Source organism: Mauremys mutica, chromosome 2 (assembly GCF_020497125.1).
Source record: "Mauremys mutica isolate MM-2020 ecotype Southern chromosome 2, ASM2049712v1, whole genome shotgun sequence".
In the NCBI taxonomy this organism is placed as follows: Eukaryota; Metazoa; Chordata; order Testudines; family Geoemydidae; genus Mauremys; species Mauremys mutica.
The window spans coordinates 23,325,494-23,345,128 of record NC_059073.1 but is presented as its reverse complement, the minus strand read 5'-3'; the positions used below and the strand labels follow the sequence as shown (position 1 = coordinate 23,345,128).

The window sequence follows — 19,635 nt, the reverse complement described above, 5'->3', positions numbered from 1 at the left end:
TATACCTGTGGAAGGTGGGGAAAAAACTCTGTAAATTTAAGTGTAACCCTTCTGCCAGGTGAAGTCGACAGCAACAAGGGCTGAGTTCACTGTCTAGGGGTTCCTCTCAACAATACAAAACAGAACTGGCCCCATAATCTGAGAAAACTTAACACCGCCACTGAGCACCTCTAAAAGGCAATTCTTCCCCACTCACAAGCACCGAGGGCTGATCCACAATACCGCTAAAGTCGATGTAATTTACATCCCTTACGGGTGTGAAAAAGACACCCACCCGAGTAATGCAAGTTAGAGTGACCTAAGCGCTGGCCACACTGGTGCTGTGTCCGTGGAAGACATTCTCCCATTGATATAACTTCCGCCTCTTGTGGAGGTGGATTAATTCTGCTGACAGGAGAGCACTCTCCCATCAGCATAGCGCATCTTAACCAGGCACACTACAGAAGTGCAACTGCATCGGTACAGCTGAGTGCTGTAACACTCTAGTGTAGACTTGCCCTGAGCCTCTGCATAACAAAATAAAACATTGATTAAAAGGGAGAGGGAACTCAGCATTAATTTGGGAAAATACTGGAACAATGATTCAAAAGCATGTAAACCGCAAGTAAACATCCACCCTACCGTGCGTAGGGCAGTGTCCTTTGACTCAGTTACTCACCTTGTGGTGTGAAAGTCTAAAAAAGGGACATGACTCCTCTTTTCCCTCTGCTGCACCCCACTCAGAGTTTGTTATCCAAGGTCAGCAACATCTCCAGAATCGGGGGATGCATTTTGGAGGGTTCACCTTCCATTCTTGAGGGGAGCAGGCAGTTGAGTGATGCCTCTACTTGTGCTTATTAGTGTGTCTGCAGCTTCTCAGGGGTGCTACTATCACTGCTGCCTCTTGCTACATTGCTGAGTTCAGAGATTCTATCACTTAATCATGTTCTCAGTGATACCAGCTCTTTAATAATCTCTGTGGTTACCTCTTCTGCATTGTCTTTCACAGCCACTGTCTAAAGTTTAGTCACATTAGATTAGATTATCACTGAGAAAGAACCAAGACTTTCAAAGAATTTAAATAGCTCTGTTTTTACACATTGGATGGGGGAAGCATTAAATTTCTTACAGAACCTTTTCAACAAGGCCATACCATCAGATGAGAACTCCACATCTTGACTTTTACTTGGATTTGGCATCACTACCCTCTACTTAGTGAGTGAGTTTAAAATTAGGGTGACCCCCTCAATTAGTGCTTGCTAAATAGTCTGCTGCCATTTACTCATACAATCAGGATAATCACATGTCATTACCCCTGCATTCAGCACTAAAGTGAATTTTAACCCAAAACAGCCAAAATTGATCAGTTTGGCAAAGCAGCTCTATCCTGTACAGTCAGCTCCTGAAGTCCCCCCTCATTTCCCCCAGTTTGTCACTAGATGTTAGGGGAGAGTTCATTTAGACCCTGGCTTACATCAGTGATAGCATTTTACCCTGCATTTGCCCAGGAGTAAATGATGAAACACAGGGGAAGGCACTGAAAAATCAGGCTTATATTCTGAAATCAGCATTTACAGCTGTTCTTTGGCTTCAGTCACATTTTCCTCTTCTAAAAGTTCATCCCCAAGATTTCAACTCAAGTAAAAGAAAGGCGTTCAATTCAAATTTCCCTGTGTACTTTTTCAGATGAAAGCTAAGCTCTATAATTAGTGCCCACTTCAAAAACTAAGATTCCTGAATTATTTATTGGCATAGCAATACGGGACATGGTTAAGAGAGCCTGTAGATATTCTCCAACAGTCAGGCTGGAGGGATTCAATTTAATAAAAGCAGAAAATAGTATAGCATTTTTCTAAATTACTGAGGAAGGAAAAAAGTAAAAGTTATGCTAAAGTCACAACAGTATCATATGCCTAAAGACTTAGGTACAATGCTATTGAAATAAAATTGGAGGAGGCTAGACGTCTCTGTGAAATGATACATATTAGCCACCCCAAGGGAACAAGCAAATTTCACCAAACTTTGCTGAGGAGAATCATGAAGTATGACTTCTGATATCTACTTGTAAAAGTTTTGCATTGCACTAATTGTCACAGCTCAGCTTTAATTATGGCTGTTCCATATGGGACAAAAGCAAGTTTAAGTGCTAATTAGGAGGATCCTTTTTTCTTTCCTTTTGTATGAGTTACAGTGAGGATGAGAACGTCTCTTTGAGAACTAGCAAAAACAATCAAGGGAGTCCACTCTAAGAGAATGCCATTTGTGATGCTTATGAGTCTATTAAAGATTAAACCCCAGCTGCGAACAGAGACTCAGATATTACAGTGGTGATGGGGGACATATAAGAACCTGGATATGCTCTCTGTCCATACTTGTGTTTCTGAAAATGGGTGGGGGGAGTATTTTTAAAAGAATCATTTTCATTTTACTGTAACACTATGTGGTCTAAATCTCTAGCGGGGAGGAGATTTCTGCTGTCATCCCTTGATGAACTGGACAAAGAGTCAGAGAATGAGTCACACCTTATTGCAAGATTGTTACCTATTATCCCAGTGTGAGCATTATGGTCCCTTTAAAAAAATCATTTAAATTTTGGGTGTAGGGGTAGTGAAATGTTATCTTATTGCATGACAAAAGGGCAGCAGAAATGTACTGAATAGGTCCTGAGTGAGAAGTCACTATAACTAAAGTCTCAGTCTTGCATGGCTTGGTAAAGGAACTTGGACACAAGCCAGAGAGAAGAAAGAGTGAATGTATGCATATTTATCTATGTTGCTGCCTGCCTCATGCTAGGGAGCTTATTTGAGAGTTTTATACACTTGTGAACTTTCTTCTTTCACAGTATAATAGTAGAGTTGAGCAAATTCTGGAAACAATTCTCCTATCTTATGCTACCGGAAAAGAAGTTTTTATGACAAGGTTAGATGGTATGTGCAAATCTACAATTGGTATTATGGCAGGAGATAATATTAAGGGGGTGTTACTATAAGAGGTAATATAGAGGTGGCTAAAGACATTCAGCTGCTATAGCTAGATGAGGTGTTAGAGTCCCTAGACTGAACTGACGGTAGAGCCAACATCGTGGTAAGAGATGGTGTAGATGCAACATCCACCATAAGCGAACACAGCGGAGGCATCACGGCATCTTGTCATGGAAGTCAGACAGCACATCTAGGGCCTAGAGGTGAACCTGCCTGAGGACAATCAGCAATTCTAGGGCTCCCCTAAACACTGACAACAAACCATGAGTGAGGTGCAGTGGAGGGAAGGGGGGGGGAAGTGGTGTGTTAAAGGGAACTTTTGTCTATCAGACACTCACATCAGCAGATGGGGGAAACTAAGGCAAATGTTTACTGCTAAAGATGAGGGGGGGTGTTTTCATTATTTGTTTACATGTACTGTTGATTTATTATTGTTGTTTTTGCCCATATTAATGCTGGTTCCTTTCCACCTTAATATAATTTTCCTTGTTATATACACAGACTCAGTGGTTGCAGGAGGGGAAGTACTGCCTGATAAGGAGGCCCAAGGGAAGGTATTTTGTTTGCTCTGGTTTCTGGGGGTCAAGTCAGAGTATTTGCAAATGTTAAGAGGAACCCCTGGCGCTCCAGACAGTAGGGTAATATTATCTTTTGGTTAAGGTCAAGTGTGGTATTGCTGTAGCATATGATGTGTCCCTCTTCTTGGGGGACAATCGCCTATCTTGTGAGGGGAATTGACGCAAAACCTATTCAATCTTTTCAAACTCTGTGTCCCTTTGGATTACACACTCACCTGCAGAGCAGTGTTTCTAAACCTTTTCAGGTTGGTGACTACTTCGCAAAGTAAAAAATGTCCACGACTCCTTTACATTTTCTATAAATAAGTAAAAAAATATCAGTGGTAACAATGATAAAAGCCTCTATAACTTATTTGTGTAAGATTTGAGAGGCTGACAGAGAATACAGGACCTTGAAGAGCCAGGGTGTGTGCAGAGTCAGGGAGTGAGATTTTCTCTGCTTTAGACAATAATAAAATTTTTAATGCCTCACAGTCCCCGTCATTGCCCTTTGTGATTCTTCCAGGCGCACACGGGGGGTGGGAACCCATCTGCAGAGAAACATTGTAGAGAATGTGCACTTTTTATGCAGCCGGTGGTAGGCCTGAGACACTGCAATGTCCTAGGCTGATGTGTGAAATGCCCATAATTCTTTGCAAGTTTCAGCATGCAATAGTTTGCAATAGTAGAGGGGGACAGAGGTAATGGAAGGCACACAGACCCTGGAAGGGAGAAAGTCATAGAGGGAAATGGGGAGCAATGGTATGAGATAGAAGGGAGATGTGGGGGCACACAGTACCCATGGTATGTGATGGAGGGAGGAATGTAGGGGGCATGGGAGACCTGGAAGGGGGTGGAAGGAGAATGGGAAGTGATAGGGAGTCCCTGAAATGGAGGGGCTTGTGGGGGTGACACACAGAATGCTTGTGGGTGGTGGGGAGGAATGGAAGGATGGCAGAAGCCCCCTGCTGTGTGCAATCAGTTTGGCCTACAGCAGCACTGAAGAGTATGACCCTATAGTCAGGGTAGAAATTTGGCCATATCCCAAGATTCCACCTCTTATTTAGTCCCTTCGACAATTAGCAAAATGACCTCAGACATTTGGAATTCTGAAACAAAACAGCTGATGCAAGTTGAAAGGGCTGTCATGAAAAGTAAATGGGTGAATAATAGGTGCATGGAGGGAAAATTTGTCACATATGGTCACAGACACATTGATCAAGGAAATTATACCTTTTGGATCATTGCATTCAAAATGATGCCTATATTTTTTAATCATTACACTACTTCACATTACCATCAGAACCTAATATTGTAATTTAAAAAAATTGTGATGCTACTTCTAAATCCCTATTTACAGGTGATCATTACTGACAGTATGATTGATTTGGTTTAATATGGGATACTGAAAATTCAAACCATGATGAGAGCTGCTACATGCTATGTCATGATAGCTTGCAATATAGGGCTAAAAAAAATATATATAGATGTTCATTTATGTCACACTCAGGACAACAATCATTTTAATACAGCGGGGATCTCTAGGGGCGGTTTTTCTGGGGGGCAGTTTGACACAGAAGATTGAGGCAGAACAGGATGCCTCAAGGATTTGTACGTTTTATAAGGCACTATTTTGTTGTAATGCTGTGTAATGGTGAAGCATTGCTTTATTTTGAATAATATAATCTAAAAGATATTTAATTTTCTTGTTCAATGCAATCAAGTGATTACATGTGAAACACCATCCCCATCCACCCTCTAATTTTCAATATAGTTTTCATGTATAACAGTAGAGTGAAGTGGGTCTCAGCATTGGTCAAAACCATGATGCGTGCATAGGGATGTGGGTTTTTTAATAGCTTAGATAGTAAAGCTGTTCTTCTTTGTCCAGCCAGGTGAGATCTGTTCTCTGAGTTATTCTCATACATTTTTAGTACTCAAGATGTCAGGCTAGGGAGCCACAAAAAGATGAATTCTGTCCTAAGGTGAATATAATTTCCAATGATCGCTTATTGTGCATCTCAGAGGAATGCATGGGTGGATGAATTGTTTGTGTTAATGGGACTAGCATTGCCACAGCTACAGGGAGCTGGCAGCTTTAGACATGCATCATGGTTTGCCCACTGCGTGTGCCCATTGTTACAAATCCCCCTTTAGGTCAGTGCAACACATGCTTGGCACTGAGACAACATTAATTTTTCCATGGATCCCCCTCTGCACTGTACAAACGCCCCCACTACAGGGTGTTTTAGGGGTGTCTGTTGGCAGGAGAAGCCCTGGGAGCCAAGCTGCCTGGAGGCAGACTGAGAGAAAGGGAACTCTGGGGCAGGTGCGGAGGCAGAGCTCCAATACGAAAGGCCTTGTGCCTCTGATAGATTCCCAGAAAACAGAGGTACAAACCCTGCTCTCCCAACACAGGGATTTGTGAAAAATTCAATGGTGGGGAAACAATGCGGCATTTACCTTCCCTCCACACCACCTCTGTCACGGGGACCTCTGAACCTGGCTCCATGTCAATCTAAAACATTGAGGAGAGTTTCACAAACTTGTCTCTCCAAAGCTAAAGCTCAAAGCACTTGCCTGAAGCTTCCTTGAAAAGTCACTACACCTAGGTGAGATTTAAATCACCTATGACTGAGTCCTCCAACTCCCTGGCCATCTCTCACCCACCTCCCCACAACCAGCAGTGACATAGGGATCACTTTACACCTGTAACAGACATTACTAAAGATAAGAGAAGTCTCCCTTCCCATTTTCTATCCATCTCTCTCCCAAAGCAGGTAAGAGCAACAAATATGTCATGACAACATGGACAGCGTATTTTAAGTAAGTGGATGTCTGATGCCATTGACATCTCTCCTTTTTGCTGGGCCCGTCACTACCTATTATTATTGTCATTATTATTATTTCCAGTGTTGTTATGCGGTGCCACCATACTTCCAGCACACCCACCACTACTCTAGGAACACACTGCTTCAGCTCCACCCACTACCAGGACTCAACTATGTTACAGTTCCAAAGGGCTTGCTCTTCCGGTGGGACTTCAACATTCATGTCAAAAAGGTCACATGTGCAAATGTCAAAAAACTCATCTCTTTATCTGCCTCCCTAAGACTTTCACAGGTCATCTCTGGTCCAATCCAAATGGCTGGTTACACCCTGGACCTCATTTTTGGCCTAAGTGTCTATATCAAGGACATCAAAACCCAGCCACGGTGTTTGGCATTCCACCACCTTACTTAAGGCAGCAGTCAGGCCTTTTCCAGCTCCAGGCAACAAGACAGCCCCATGATCCTGATTCAACTGTGAAGACTCATGGACTCCATCAAATTCCAGAGCCTGCTAATGGGCAGCACCACTTCATCCACAGAATGAGGACTTGAGGATCTGGTGAATCATCATTATATGGTAATCTTGGTCATCACATCCTGCCCTCCAATGGGCCCTTCTTCCCCATTGTCCACACAAATCTCCTTGGTTTTCTCACACCCAGTGACAGATGAAGAGGGGGCAGAGGCTCAAGCACCGATGGCAGAAAATGAAGGCTGATACAAACAGGATGAAACATAAATTGCTTCAAGCCTATGCTGAGTCTGCATTGCAGGCCAAGAGAACCTTCCTTCTCCCCCTGGGAAGAGGATGAGAGAACAAACACATGACAGATTTGTAGCTGCATTACTTAATGCACTGCAGGAAGATGCTCAGATACTACGGTGATGAACACATTATAAAAAACTATTTAGAACAGAACAGACACCCCCCCCCACACACACCTCCACTGAGGCTGCACAAACTTCAGTGTCCCCTTTCCATCAGTGCTTCCACCCTCTACCACGTTCTGCCTACAAATGCCAAATCCAAACTCTGACGCTGTTTAGCAGGGACATATGCGGCTGGCTTGGGTGGGTTCAGCTTCCTGCCCAGTGGTGGCTCTAAGTCACCAATTTAGCTGTAATTTCCCATAGCTGCACACGTGTTCGTTAATTAAAGGGCAGTTTTTTAAATGCCCATCTGTGCCCTGCTGTGGCTGCCAAGTTGTTCAATTAAGCTGCTGCTGCTTTGGAGCCTCCTACTGGAGCATGCACATCCCGGGGCTCCGAGGCAGCTGCTTTACACAGAACGTCTGCTAATGGCACAGAGAATTGGGATAATGACACGTTTACTTCACTTTCTCCTTTCCCTGAGTGGGCTAAGGTCCCAGCCACTGCAACAGCAGAATCTTTACTGTCATCACCAAAACCATCCAACCCTGCTCTAGAATTAAGCACTTTGTGGTGTGGTATGTGGAAGCTGGAACTGCCATTGCCTGGGCTTTAGCTGTTTCCTGGATAAATGAAGAACTCCAGTTTCCCTTCCTGGGAGTGGAATTTAACAAAGTCCAAAACACATACTTTTAATAAGGACCAACTTCATCTAAGAAATAAGATTGTTCTGTGGCTGTTACGCTAGATACTATATTAGCGTAAAAAAGTTCTGAACATCTCAGTAAAAAGGACGTAGCCTCAATCATGGGGACACTTGCTGATGAGTGACTCTAATGATGACACGGCAGGGAGACTCGCTGCAGTATTTGAGAAAAGATTTCAGATTCTTTAAGGGAGGTCAGTTTCACAAATATGGGTTGCCCTAGAGGTTACGGTTGTTGTTGCTTATATATTGAAGAGATTTCAGGATAAAGATATTTAAAAAAAACATATTTATTTTGTTACAATTAATAATTTAGGGTATAATAACAGATAGACATTTAAAAATGAATTTACTTTGCACTTTTTTTAGTGATGTGCCCAAGCTGCAAAAATGGCATCTGACTTGAATTTCAAACCACTTAACTTTGAAGCAGGGCAATGGAGCTTAGATTCTTCTTTAAATAGATGTAGGGGCCAGCTGTGAGATTTAGATCTGGACTGAGATGCTAAATCTTCTCCAAAGTCTGGGAGGAGAGGGGTTCACATCAGAGATTTTAGTGGGTCGTATCTTTACCGTTCATTGCATTTCTTCAGACAATGAAAATGTACTAGTTGTTTTCTCTGTTGTTTGTACTCAGTTGCTAATTATTTTCACTCTTTGTCTTAGGTACTAGCTGGATAGCCAAGGTAATTTTTTTTGCTTTAAGTTTTCATTGAAATTAAAGAAAAAGTTGATATTAATATTAGCTTTTGTCTATGTTTTTAAAGCTAAATTTTAAGGTAAAATTTGAACTAAGCAGGGTCCCTTTAAACAAAACAGTGAATTTTCATATCCACTAAAGCACACCAAACTGTGGGCCACGGCCCAAAGGTGGGCCACAAGACAGTCCCAGCTGGGCCGCCACGGGTGGAGTTGAGGGGCCATGTCGGGTGTTGCCCCCCCAAACTGTGTATGTTGGCAGAGTGGTGTCTTGCAATAGCCCCTGTCCAGCGCCGGAGGAGCTCAGCACCCCTAGTGGGCAGCAGAGGGTGAAGCGGAGCTGCTGGGTGAGGAGCTGCTGGGTGAGGAGAAGGCAGCTGCTCACGGCCATTCCCACTCTGAGCCACCGTATCCCGGAATCTGGGGCTGTTGGGTCCCCTGGAGTATCGGCCCTGCCTCCTCTCGCCCCAGGGACTGGGGCTCAGTGGTGCTGCTCCGTTTCTGCCTGGACTATGCCGTGATTGGGACTGTCAAGGTAACGCCTGGCCCGGGCTCCAGCACCTGCCTCTTCCCGGCCCTGAACCCCTCCCTTGTTCCCAGGTAGGGGGTATCTGTGAGGCACGCCAGGGTGCTGGGTTGGTCGGCAAGTCTGCCGGGTGACCAACTCAAGGCACTCAGTGTGCTGCTGAGGCAGAGAGTATTGGCAGGGACTGGCTACAGCACTTGCCTGGCCCCTTCGCCCTCTCGCTGATCCTGGTCCCTTCTGAGGTGAAGGGCTGGGCACGCCCCATGGGCCCCCTCTCCCAGCCACACGCATGCTAATAGTGGACCACAGTGGCTATTGCTGCTACATAGGTGGGCTTCAGGGACAAAAGTTTGGGAACCCCTGCACTAACGTGTAGTGTAATCAGCAGCCTTCTTCATGAGTGCTTAGTCCATGCAAGCTATAGGAATGATACTAGTTGTGATGAATCTAGACAGCAGAGTGTTACTGTGGGAACTAGAGAGCAAGAGAGAACTACAGATTCCTATCCGTGCCCAGCAGCCCCAAGCAAATCATCTGATTATCATTAATTGCCACCTCTTTCTTCTCTACCATGATGGACATTTACCCAAACTGCCCTTCCCTTCTTACATTCTCTATCTTCCCAGCAAAAGAGGATGTAGAGCATTTTTGGCTTCATGAGATTTTCTTTATAGATCATTTGGGCCTGATTCTAATCTAATTTACATCAGTGTAAATCAGGAGTGACTCCTTTAAAGGCAGTGGAGTTAAAAAATAATTGTGAAAAAATCTGTCCCTTTATTGTTGCTCATTTGTATAGATGCCTTCCAAGGTGGTTTCATAGCCTGCTCTTCTTCTTTTTCCTTATCATAGTAAGACTTGAATGGCATATACTGGTAGCTGACCTTTGGATTAAAAAACAAAAAAAGTCTCCCCCATTTGGCTCATCTAAAGTTTTGTTAGCATAGAAACTGCTGGCAGTTTACTTTGTACAGCGCCAACTCTTAAATAACTCTCATCCATAGATCCCAACTCCTCTACAAGTAGAGGTATAATCATTACCCTTTTTACAGATGGGGAAACTGAGGCACAAAGAAGTTTAGTGTCCCCAAAGCAAGTCAGCATCAGAGCCAGGAATATAACCTAGGCCTCCTGACTTCACGTCCCATGCTTTGTTTCCTGGACTGTGCTGCCCTCTATTGCCTTATTGATTTTACTGCACTGTTATTTTATTGGTAAGCAAAGGTGGGTGGATGAGAGAAGACTTCTGGGGAAGACATAACAGTGTATGCAATAACAATGAGGAGTCCTTGTGGCACCTTAAAGACTAACACATTTATTTGGGCATAAGCTTTCGTGGGCTAGAACCCACTTCATCAGACAAATGCAGTGGAAAATACACGAGCAGGTATAAATACACAGCACATGAAAAGATGGGAGTTGCCTTACCAAGTGTGAGGTCAGTCTAACGAGACAATTCAATTAACAGCAGGCTACCAAAGGAGGAAAAATAGCTTTTGAAGTGGTAATGAGAATGGCCCATTTCAGACAGTTGACAAGAAGGTGTGAGTAATAGTAGGGGCAAATTAGTATTGTGGAAATTAGGTTTAGGTTTTGTAATGACCCAACTACTCCCAGTCTTTATTCGGGCCTAATCTGATGGTGTCCAGTTTGCAAATTAATTCCAGTTCTGCAGTTTCACGTTGGAGTCTGATTTTGAAGTTTTGTTGTTGAAGAATTGCCACTTTTAGGTCTGTTACTGAATGACCAGGGAGACTGAAGTGCTCTCCTACTGGTTTTTGAATGTTATGATTCCTGATGTCAGATTTGTGTCCATTTATTCTTTTGCGTAGAGACTGTCCGGTTTGGCCAATGTACATGGCAGAGGGGCATTGCTGGCACATGATGGCATATATCACATTGGTAGATGTGCAGGTAAATGAGCCCCTGATGGTGTGGTAAGGTCCTATGATGGTGTCCCTTGAATAGATATGTGGACAGAGTTGGCAACAGGCTTTGTTGCAGGGTTTGATTCCTGGGTTGGTGTTTTTGTTGTGTGGTGTGTAGTTGCTAGTGAGTATTTACTTCAGGTTGGGGGGCTGTCTGTAAGCAAGGACTGGCCTGTCCCCCAAGGTCTGTGAGAGTGAGGGATTGTTCTTCAGGATAGGTTTTAGAGCCCTGATGATGCACTGGAGAAGTTTTAGTTGGGGGTTGCAGGTGACGGCTAGTGGCATTCTGTTACTTCCTTTGTTGGGTCTGTCTTGTAATAGGTGACTTCTGGGTACTCTTCTGGCTCTGTCAATCTGTTTCTTCACTTTACCAGGTGGGTACTGTAGTTTTAAGAACGCTTAATAGAGATCCTGTAGGTGTTTGTCTCTGTCTGAGGGATCAGAGCAAATGCAGTTGTATCTTAGAGCTTAGCTGTAGACAATGGATCGAGTGGTGTGGTCTGGATGAAAGCTGGAGGCATGTAGGTAAGTATAGCAGTCAGTAGGTTTCCGGTATAGGGTGGTGTTTATGTGACCATCGCTTATTAGCACTGTAGTGTCTAGGAAGTGGATCTCTGGTGTGGACTGGTCCAGGCTGAGGTTGATGGTGGGGTGGAAATTGTTGAAATCTTGGTGGAATTCCTCAAGGGCCTCCTTCCCATGGGTCCAGATGATGAAGATGTCATCAGTGTAGTGCAAGTGGAGTAGGGGCGTAAGGGGACGAGAGCTGAGGAAGCGTTGTTCTAATGACAATGTCATCTGGTCATCTGTCTTTGCCCTCTTGGTCATCTGTCTTTGCCCTCTTCTTCTCTTCTGTTTTCTGGCTCCTCCTTCAGTGCCCCTTCACCTCCTACGGGAAAACTGTATCTGTAAGAGTCTGCATGAGCCAGTTGGAACCAGTTGTTATGTTATGCAGAGGTCTGGGTTATGCAATGCTGATCAATTAGAATTCAGACAGAACAAAGAGCTCTTGCAAGTACCTTATGCACGGAGGGTGGAATTCACAAAGGTGCCTAACTCCCACTGAAGTCGGTGCGTGATCACTGACCACCTCCATACTTCCCTCCCCCTTGGACCCTTCCCTTTCCTTTCTACATTTCCCTGTCTTTGTTCCCTCTAGCCACATCTCCTCTGTTATCCCGTTTCCCATAGCGCTGTTCTACCCCTCCCCGCACTTTCCTCTACACACTGCTCTGCTCCAGCAGCAAAGTGAAGAGAACCAGAAGCATATTAGCCCTGGTTCATTTAATTCCTTTCACCTCTGCAAGCTCAGAGTGGGGGAGTGAGCAGAGTGGGTAGGAGTGCAAGTTGCAAACTCTGAAGCTTGATAAGGTTAATACTCTTCAGAGCATCATGTTAATTTCAGTTGAGCAGACTGGTGCCGAGAGAATAGTATTGGTTGGTTGTATAGACACACTGGCTAGTCTGACCTTGGACAAAAAAGTCCTGTTTGATTTCCACAATAGTCACCACTGGGTGACCTCTCCTCGCTGGACCTCAGAGTCCGAGCCACAATGTCTACACAACAATTTTCAGTACAATACCATGAGCCCTGCAAGCCTGAGCCTGTCAACCTGGGCTTGGAGACTTCCTGCCACAGGATGCCACTTGCTGTGTTGATGTACCCTAGCTCACTTCAGGAGGAGCACTGGACAGGCTTCAGACAGCAATGACTCCAATTCACTACCCAGCTGGATAGATCAAATCAGTGACCTACGGTGAAATGAAATACCAGTCCTCTGAACCACTCATTTCTGCTAAAGCTTTTTAATTGTACGTTGACTGTGAATTAGAGATCTTGTTCAGTAATGTGTTCCGTCTTTGCTGAACCAACAGCAGAACCACACCATACACACTTCTAGGGGAAAGACAAGGAAAAATGGAATGCAGAGCTTATACACTATTGATACAAAGCATTTAAAGAACTGGGTGTGAGAGATATTTCAACCCCATGCAATATCTTTGGGGAACCTGATTGTATTAAGTCTATGTAACGCTGTGGGCCAGGGATTGCATACATCTCCAGGGCAGAGGGTGACCACGGCTCTTCCAGGAACGAGAGCGAGAGAGAGAGAGACAGAGAGAGTGTGTGTGTGATTAAGGTGGATCGGACTGTCACACCTCCAGAGAATTGCTTGCATATACTGATTCAAACTGGGATTTCCAGAGACCAATAGACACAGGTTTTGATATAAAAATTCTGCATTTAAATTGACTTGGGGCCTCCTTTCCGATCCAGAAAATAGACAGGACCTTCTGTCCAAGGGCACCAACCCCTGCAAACGAGTTGGAAAGACATTGGCTTACAAGGGCACCATAACACCGATGGGAAGCTATTAGCATGATATAGGAACTTTTATTGTTATGTTTTCTCTGTAATGCTTGTACTTTAAGAATATAGGTGCATGCTTAGAAAGAGCTGTGTGGTAACTTGCAACTGCTTCATAGCCCTCTGTGAGAAAGCAAAGCACAGTCACTGTCCTTTAGGCAGGGTGGCTTGTCAGGAATATCCATGGGCAGGGGGTATAATAGGCCCATTGCCAGACACCTGGGCCATGGGAGCCCTGCCTCTTCCCCTCCTTGCTCCACCCGTTCCCCGAGGCCCCCACCACCTGCTGCTGCTGCTGCTACCTGCCTGGTAAGTTTTCCTCCACTCCACCCCCCCCACAATCCGGAGGTCCTGCTGCTCACTGTGGCCCTCCTTTGTGGGTAGGGGGTCTGATGAGGGAGTGAGGAGGTGAGTGGCGGGCAGGCATGGGGGTGAGGAAGGGAGTGGCAGGCCAGCAGGGGGGAGGCTCGCGGTGTGCAGGGGGGGTCTGGTGGAGTGAGGCGGCAAGTAGCAAGCAGGCGCGGGGGTGCTGAGGCAAGTAGCGAGCAGCGAGCCAGCAGAGGGGGTCCCATGGCAGGCGGGGAAGTGAGGAGGCGAGCGGCAGGTGTGCGGGGTTCTTGCTGTGGGTAGGAGGAGTTTGGTGGCTGGGTAGGAGGAAAGTGGCGGGCGGGCGCGGGGGTCTTGCTGCAGGTCGGGGAGTCTGGCAGGGGAGTGAGGAGGCCAGCGGTGGGCGAGGTGTGTGTGAGGAGGGATGCGGGGGCTGGCGGGGGTCTTGCTGTGGGCAGGGAGGGGTGGATCTGGCAGGGGAGTGAGGAGGAGAGTGGCGCGCGCGGGTCTCATGGCAGGCAGCTGGGGGCTGGCAGGGTAGTGAGGAGGAATGCGGTGAACAGCAGGTGGGGGGGCTCGTGGCAGGGGGATGAGGAGGGACGCAGCGAGTGGCAGGTGGGAGGGTCTCACCCTGGGCGGGGTGAGGACGGATGCAGTGGCAGGAGTGGGGGCCTGACCAGTGTCGAGGCCTAAGGTGGGGCAGGGGTCGAGTGTGGGTAGGGCTGAGGGTGGAAGAGGCAGGACAGGGAACTAGTCTCCCCCAGGGAAACCTTCATCCGCCACCATGGGAATATCACAGTGTAAAGCAGGCAGCCGTGCAGCCTTAAACCGCCCAGACAGACAAGGGTCCTTGCTCACTCTTGTGATGACTGGAGGCCTAAGACCTGACTGGATATTCCTGGAGTGGACCACAGAACGGAGGGGATACATGTTAGTTACCCTGAAACTGTGATGCTATATTATGCAAATCTTACAGTACACCCTGTATTAATTCCCCACATCTTTTAAAAAAAGAACTACACAGGTTTATTGTCTGTAAATGAACTGGCCAAGTGTCTGTTCTACATGTAGAACAATCATAGACAGATGTACTAGAGAGACAAGTGGGTGAGGTAATATCTTTCATTGGCCCAACTCTGTGTAGCTCAAAAACTTGTCTCATTCATCAACGGGAATTGGTCCAATAAAAGACATTACCTCACCCACCTTGTCTCTCTAATACCCTGGGACCAACACAGCTACAACGCCACTGCAAACAGAAATGTATACTAGCATTTTCAACAAGTTATTTTAAATATAAACGTGTGAGACTATATGTAGTAAATATATCAAGTACATTGAGATATAGTATCTATTTGATAGAGAAAGCATGTAATAAATAGAAGAGCCTTGTGATGAATAAGATGTACCATTTTCTGCTCTCTCTCTGCAAATATTTCAAAATTTGGGCAACTTCATGTAGCCAGCCTGCTACTAAAATGTTGTCTCCTTCTCCCCACAAATACAGAACTTGCTTCCAAATTACCCTACCCAGAGGCTCACGTCAGATAAGATTCAGCTCCTCTACCAATAACAGACTTTCTATAAATTAAAGTCTTACAGCTTCAAAGTCCAGTAGCTCATGGCTCTGCAGGAGTCATTTATACCATTGCAAATTAGAGCTGTGGCATTTTTAAGTCTAGGAAAGCTATTTTAGGTTCTTTAAAGAAGTTAGCCAATTGAAGTCAAAGGCCAAAATTTTCAAACTAGAAGTAGCCTGATTTTCAGAGCTACTAAGCAGCTCAGTTTTGTATGCTTATCACCTCGGGGAACAAATCAGGATAAATCTATATTTAGATACCTCAAGTAAAAATAAGACCAAGATTTTCAAAAGGGACTAGTGCTCAACTTGAGATCAGTGCTCAAATTACAGGAGAAGCAGGAGAGGATCCATACTATTTTTAGGGGCTATACCATTTTTGACATTCAAAGGCACTGGGGGGCCCAGTTTTGGATCCCTTACTTCTCCCTGCATGGCCAGCAGCAGAGGCAGGTGCCACCACCCTATGGGGGTGGAGGGATAATCAGGTTGCAGTGAAGGGATGGGCCTTGGAGAGAGGGGGAGGCCACCAAAGCGATCAGATCCCTAGTGCTACTGCTCTGTTGGGGTGAGGTCCACACCAGGTCCTCCTGTCTGGGTTTGGTGCTTCACTGGCAGAAACCAAGCTCCGACGCCCCAGTGTGAAGAAGCCCGTTCATCACGGCAGGAAGCAAGAGACTCTGCCCAGTGCCCTGGCCAGTTGCTCTGCAGCATAGGCGCCGACTCGGTGGCTGGAGCACCCAAGGGAAAAAATAGTGGGTGTTCAGCACCCATCAATGGCCACACTGATCAGCTCCTCCCTCTCCCCTCAGTGCCTCCTACCCAGGGAGGGGCATAACAGGGCGGGAAGAGGCGGGACGGGGGTGGGAATAAATGGAGCACAGGTGGAGCAGGGGCCTGGAAGAGGCAGGGCGGTAAGAGTGGGGCCTGGGGTGGAGCGGGGATTGAGCATCCCAGAGGAAAATAGAAAATCGGCGCCTGTACTCTGCAGAGATTAGCTCAAGCCTGCTCGGTCCCATCCTGCCTGCTCCTCCTCTAGCAGCATGCTGGGGAAAGAGATGGGAAAATGGGTCAGGGATTGGGGGATCCAGGGCAAGCTGGAGGGTTGGGGTCTGGGGAACAACATACAAGGGGGGAAAGAGGCAGAGAACAGGAGCTGTCACCACAGTAGACCCAGGGGACGAGGAGTCTGTGGGTCGGGTGGGGGGAGTCAGAGTGAAAGGAGGGACAGAGACGGGGGCAGAGGCAGGGCTAGGCAGGCAGAGGAAGTGTTAGATTCAGGGGGAGGCAGGAGTGTAGGAGGGGTCTAGACGGTGTTAGGTGGATTCAGAGGACTAGGGAGAGGCAGGGATGTAGGAACTGTAGGTGGGGGCAAGGGCAAAAGGCAGAAGGAAGTGTAAGGGGAGTGGTGGGTAGAAGGGGTGCTGTGGAGTGGGTGAACAGGGCATTAGAAGTGGGGGAGGAGGCAGGGGGAGAAGGCGGGGGGGCAACAAGTAGGGGAGATGGGAGAAGATACATGTAGGGCAGGAGGGACGATTAGGGCTCAAGGAGGCAGGAGCAGAAGAGGGGATTAAGCAGTAGGGGCAGGCAGGGAGAGTTATGGGTAGGGGAGGAGGGGACCGTCTGCATTCATTAAGCACCACCTTGTTTGTTCCCCGATTGAGACACCTTGAAAGGGCCCAATTTTCAGGGGATGGATGCTCAGTACTTTCTAAAAATTCTGCCCCTATAAGATATCCAACTAGAGACACCGAAAAGTTGAGGCACCCCAAAAATCAGTGGTCACTTTGGACACCTAGGCCAAACTTTTCAAATTTTAAGAATGCAATGTTGAAAGTTTAGTAGTGGTTGAGACAGATATGGCAATTTCCAGCAATACACTGGGCAAATCTTATTGAATTAAGTTTAAGTATCTTAGGAGCTCATTGTATTAAAAATGCATTTTTTTTATTACTGGTGGGATTATATGTAGTGTCTCTAGGGAGGAGATCTGACTAACGTAAACCTTGGGAAATGTTAGGAGCTTCAGAGTCCTCTTTGAACTAATGTGCCAGACAAAAGAAATTAAGTGGGATTCCCGGGAAATACTTGGGAGGAAGCAAACTTCTCACCTCCGGACCCATCCTTTTGAAGCTGTGCCCTGCGAAGAAAGCCTTTGTCTGCTGATCACTTATTACATGAGGAACAAACCAGAGGCCCAAACTGGATAAAAGAATGATTCAGATTCACGGGCATGCCCTGAATTGTGATGATAACGAATACACCTGACTTTAGAAGCCAACGGATGCAAATCCCAATAACATTTTTAACAAAATCTTTACAGAAGAGTTAATGTTGCTAAAACAGTTTCTGTAACATGACAACTACAGAATTTATGGTGGGGTAACATGGTGTTAGTTTTTATCAGCACTCATTTGAGATCATGGTTTGCCACTCTTGAGAAGTGTATCCTAAATACTAAACATATTATTAATATATTACATTAGGGCCCCTTGCTTACGTCACAATTTGACTTCCATGGGAGCTATTTGTAGAGGAAAATAGTCATAGAAATGTAGAGCTGGAAGGGACCTCAAGAGGTCATCTCTTCCATACCTAATGTGAGTAAAGGTATCACAGTCTGGCCCTTAATGCACGTATCTGTTTTATATAAATTATAATGATGCCATATTTGAAAGACTCCTGAAGTTGTGTTACAAATACTTTGATAATCCAATATTAATGCTCATTTTCAGTTGGCATTAAAAGCCTGCCATATTAGCCGTGAAAGAGTAAAATGCAGTAATTGGCTTGGGTCAGCACATTAATGATGTTTTGTTTAAAATGGGTAGCTTACAAGAAATGGCTTTTAAACTATTTATTTAACTTCAGTGATCTCCCACTGGCAAATCTTTTAAAACAGATACACAAAGGGTCAGTGGAAAATTAGAGAACCTTTCCCCACCATTAACCTGTTTCTGTTCTCTTCGTGGTCAGAATGAAAAGCAGAGAGTTAAAAAGAACTGCCGCCTGCTTTAATTCCTGGTGTGCCTGAGGAATTCAGAAGTAGACCCAGTAATATGCAAGAATCACTATACATTCCTGTAATTCTCCACAGATACATATAATCCAGTGTGGTGGCAGATAAAAGAATACTGATTAAGGAAGAGAATCTTTAATGTTCTCTTTTATTTTTCTTTTTGCTGTCTTAACCCTTTGGGGGGGGGTCATAATTATGTAAATCTTTTATTTCTACATCAAGGAGTTTGAGCAAATGCTGAATAACATCAAAACACTAAATGAATTGTTTTATTTCATCTTTATAAAGCCATTAACACTCCTTGTTCAAAGAGGAAATATAGCTCGAGGTAACAGTTATTCTGTGCTAGAGGTTTTGATCAGAAGGATATTAAAAGATTCACAGCCATATACATTTTACTCAATTAGATCAATACATCTGAGTTACCAGGGGCAACCCAAGTATCTCAGCAGTGCTATGGTTGGGTCAGCCTGAGCAAGCACTATGGACACAATTCTGCTCCTAATGAATCTCATGTTAAAACCCCCAGCAGCCTCAAAGGTGTAAGCTTTGCCCTAAGGCCACCGGTCTCCCTTCATATTAGCTGGCTTTGTCTTTCAGGATCCTTGGTATTTTGCTGTTTTTACTAGGAGAAGTTTGAACTTTCCTATCACCTACAGACTAGGAAATATTTGAAAGCATCTGCAGAGCCCTCTTGACACATTTCAGAATCCTGCTTCTCGCACTTCAAGGGTACCATTGTCTGTCTGACAAGGCCTCGCAGTCCCCGCCCCGCCTCGCCCTTGAGTGCTGCAGTTCAGTTTTCATCAAAAGTTTCACTGAACACAGTTTTGCATGTCACTGAGGTGCTGAAAATCAAAGTCTCCAAGATGCAGCTCTGATACTGGGTCTTGAATCACGTTTGCTTAACTTTCTAGTTAGAGACAACCACTATGTAGTGTACTCGGTCGCAAACAAAAGGTAAGTGTGGTGTTTGTGCCTTGCACCTGTTTGATTGGTTTCCCGTCTGCTGTACCATTAAAATTAAATAGGCCCTATTCTCTGCTATGTTGGCAACTGCCATTTCACATTCATAAGCAGCCTACCTCACAGCAGACACATTGTTCTCTCTCATTACTACTAAGAACATGGACCAGCTAAAGTGCTACCCCAATGAAAGTGGTCATGGCTTCATTGACATTTACCCCATCTGAAAGCCACTTCTCTGGAGAGCCTTCAGACAAAGGCCACATCCTACAATATTCTTTGTTAGGAGGGATCCCTGT

General features: G+C 45.4%; 1 long non-coding RNA gene across 1 annotated transcript in view; it reads right to left on the bottom strand.

Moving 5' to 3' along the window:
• Positions 1–11,734: 11,734 nt before the first annotated feature.
• The window catches only part of LOC123362889, a 43,056-nt gene continuing 35,155 nt past the window's right edge, over positions 11,735–19,635 (bottom strand). Inside the window, exon 3 of the long non-coding RNA XR_006576625.1 lies at positions 11,735–11,966. This is a non-coding gene — a long non-coding RNA (uncharacterized LOC123362889). The remainder of the gene's footprint in view (positions 11,967–19,635) is intronic.